Below are 4,081 nucleotides of genomic sequence, written 5' to 3'. Positions count from 1 at the left end.
ACATAAATTTCGAATCACAGTGCCCTTCCCATTTAGACTCATTCTCTTTCAATTAGGCTCATAAATCTAAGATCCCATAGATTCTTACCAGGACATTATATTCCATTGTAGGATGGCACTAAGAGGTTTGTGTGTTGTGGTTGTGGGTGTTTCTGTTGTGTGTGTGTGTTGTGATGTGGTGGTGTGTTGTTGTTTGTTGTTTGTTGTTGGGGGGGGGGGTACGTGTGTGTTGGTTGGTTTGTGTGTGGGTGTGTGTGTGTGTGTGTGTGTGTGGTGTGTGTGTTTGTTGTTGTTGTGTACGTGTGTTGTGTGTGTGTTGTGTGTGTGCATGGTAAAAAGAAGGAAACTGCTGATATCTTTCCAAAGTTTTATCCATAATACCCACCTTCAAGTTATTTCTATTTATTCTCCTTCTTTTTTATCGTGGCGTTGGGAAAAGTAATAACATTTTATCAGAAGGTATGTGCATGGTGAACTTCGCAGGATAAAATCACGCATATCAAAAACAAGTTTTAGCCTAAAACGTAAGTAAATTTTAAAAGAAGGAAAGTTTTTGGTTCGAGTATGAAAAGAGTTTTTGTTTTTATTAACTTCGAGTAAAAACGATTTTTAGAGACCTGGCGTCGATATCAGCTGTTCAATGATAGTTAAGAGAGAAGGAGAGAAAGATATTAGCTAAAGTTTTTTATAAAAATAGTTTTTCGTTGATATAAAAAACTGATTTGCGGTAGAGTAACTGTGAAGCATGGCGGTCTAGCCTGATGCTGATTTTTTTTTTTTTTTTTTTTTTTTTTTTTATGGCACGAAGAAACTATGCAGAAACTCGTTAAAGTGATAGATACAGGAAATTCTCCATCTCTTTCTCTCTCTCTCTCTTTCTCTCTCTCTCTATCTATCTATCTATCTCCCTATCTCCCTTCCTCTCTCTCTCAATCTGCAAAAATCCTTTTTATTCTCCTTCTCTCCCTCTCTCTCTTTCTCTCTTCATCTCTCTATCTCTCTCTCTCTCTCCCTCCCTCTCTCTCTCCCTATCTCCCTTCCTTTCTCTCTCTATCTGCAAAAATTCTTTTTATTCTCCTTCTCTCCCTCGCTCTCTTCTCTCTCTCTCTCTCTCTCTCTCTCTCTCTCTCTCTCTCTCTCTCTCTCTGTCTCTCTCGCTCTCTCTCTCTCCTCCTCTCCTCGCCCTTCTCCTCTCCCTCCTCAATCTTGCATAAGATATTTTTTTATAGATAAATCACCCTGTGTACAAAGTAAAAGGAAATATGGGCCTAAACTTTAGAATAAATACCAACACAATCTTACCACCCCGTTGACAAACAGGACAAAACCATCGTAACGTTACTCTAAAAGTCCCGTGCTCTTTGATGGTTTAATTATCTAGAATCCTCGTTAATGGCCCCCAGAAAGATGTTTTCACAAGGTGTTTGACTACTTCTTTCCGCATTCCGTCGGTTCTTGCTCGACGTCCGATGTTCTCCATCGTCCGTCAGTCTGTTGTGGAGAGAGTTGCGGATTTGTGTTGTCTTGCATTTTTTTTTCTGGATCCCTGCCGTCGAATCCATAGTTAATGTATAAGGGTTTTGATTGGTTTTTCTTCCTATTACGATCGATGATTTTGTAGTTGTTTTGGTTTTATACGGATAAAATGTTTTCAGTGTTTTGGGTGTGGATCTAAGTATGTATTTTTTTGTTTTTTGTGTTTGTGTGGTGATTGTGTGGTGGATGTGTAGGTGTGAGGTTGGTGTGTGTGTGTGTAATATGTGTGTGTGGTGTGTGGGATTGTGTTTTTCCCATCCGTTTCTTCCTTTTGGTTGCAAACCTGCACTTCGATTCACATTCTACTCTTGCAATTTTCCTCGAGTTTTCGATGATCTTCCTCGATGTTCCCTCCTTCTCTCTTCTCCATTTCGTTCGTCTCGTTCTGACGCCCCTCCCTTCGATGAATGCAGGACAGGGCACGTCCCGTTGCTAAATTCCGTTTCTTGTGCTTTTTCAGACACGTACGTGCCACCCCCCCCTCCCCGCCCCCATTCCCCCTCCTTCCTCCGGCTCTCTACCCCCCCGTCCTTCGACAACTCCCAATCACCCCCTGGCCCCCCAATCAATGCGTCCCTTACACCCTTCGCGTCTGATCAGCTGTTTCGCTTCCCCTTGATCACTGTTTGCTAAAATATGTTCCGGACAGTTTTCCCTTCGTCTCTCTTTAGCTGGTTCGATCACACTGAAGCACCTGCGGGATGTGCACTTTCCCGCGGACATCACCTTGGTAGTGGGGCCTAGGATAAAAAAGGTTTTGTCTATTGGGGTCACTGCGAGCACTCATCTCCCTCGCTCTCTCTCGCTCCTCCTCTCTCTCGTCGTCTTCGTTTGTCTCTCTGTCTCCGCGCTCTCCTCTCGCTCTCGCTCTCTCGCAATCTCTCTCTCTTCTCTCTCTCTCTCTCGCTCGCTCGCTTCCCTCTCCCTCTCCTTCTCTCTGCTGCCTATCTTTCTGTCTGTGGTTCTCTCCCTCTCTGCTTGTCTCTCTTCTCTCTTGCCTCTTTCGCTCTCTCTCTCTCTCTCTCTCCTCTCTCCGCTTCTCTCGCTCTCGCTCATCGCTCTCTCTCTCGGCTCTCTCTCGTCTCTACCTCTCTCGCTCTCGCATCTCCCTCTCTCTCTCTCTCTATCTTAGCTATCTTTCTATCTACTAATCTCGGTTTGTGTATGTATGGGATGTCATGTGTGTGTGTGTGTGTGTTGGTGTGGTGTGTGTGTGTTGTGTGGTGTGTGTTGGGTGTGTGACAAAACACACACAACACACACACACACACACCTACCAAACACACACCACACACACTCACACAAACACACACACATATATAATAGATAGTATATATATATACATATATATTTATATAGTATATTTTATATATATAGATAGATATATATAATATACATATACCATTAAGAGGGTAATAATATATGTATAATATAATATATTAGAGATATATATAAATAAATATATATATAGATATGATATATTAGATATATATAGATGTGGTGGGGGTGTGTGGGCGTGGGTGTGTGTGTTGTGGGGGGGTGGGGGGGTGTATATTTTTTGATATTATGGCATAGAGGAGTTTTAGAGAGAGATAGATAGATATATATATATTTATATATATTAGGTATGGTGAATAATTACATGTATATATGTATATTTATGTCTTTATGTGTGTTGTGAGAGTTATGTTGTATACATATTAATTTATATATAATATATAGATATATATATAAAGATATATATAAATTACTAATATATCATTATGTAATTTTATATATAAGACATATTGATATTCAAGAACATACATTTAATAAAATAGACATAGAATTTATAATCTAATCGTATATATATATTATATAAATGTGTGGTGTGTGTGGTGTGTGTGGGTGTCTGTGTGTGGTATGTATATGTATTTAATATATATATTACTAGGATAATATAATATAGAGATTTATATATATAATAGCCTCTATATGAATATAGATCAATTTACCATATATACTATAGAGATATCATAATAATATTTATATATATAATATAGTAATATATATATATATATATTATATTCATATATCTGATACATTATATGTATAGCATATATAACACTTTATATATACTAGTGATATATAGATAATTTATAGCGTAAATATATATATAGCATACTACACTTGTTTATATATATATATATATATATACATAAATATGTATACATATATACACTTATATATACATTATATAAACATGGCAGATAAACCACTATACTCCCAAAACAGAGGTGTCGCCACTCTCCACTTTCTCTTTCTCCGTGCTCCTCCGCATTGTGACCCACAGCACCTAGGATGCAGAGATCGATTCGTTCTTCGTCGATCCTTCCGACCAAGCTGGGGTACCCTCGCTTCGTCCTTGACGCCGCGCTCCCTCCAACGCCCGACCGTACCCTTCTACCAGGATCTTCCCCTCCCAAGAGAGACTTTCTCACCTGCCTGTCCTCAGCCTTCCTTATAAACCGAGGAATTCCACCTTCTCTTCGTCGCTCGCTGCACC

This window comes from Penaeus japonicus, unplaced genomic scaffold (assembly GCF_977035675.1).
Source record: "Penaeus japonicus unplaced genomic scaffold, GWHDUDI00000001_assembly GWHDUDI00000016, whole genome shotgun sequence".
Classification (NCBI taxonomy): domain Eukaryota; kingdom Metazoa; phylum Arthropoda; class Malacostraca; order Decapoda; family Penaeidae; genus Penaeus; species Penaeus japonicus.
Note: the sequence above shows the minus strand (reverse complement) of the source record.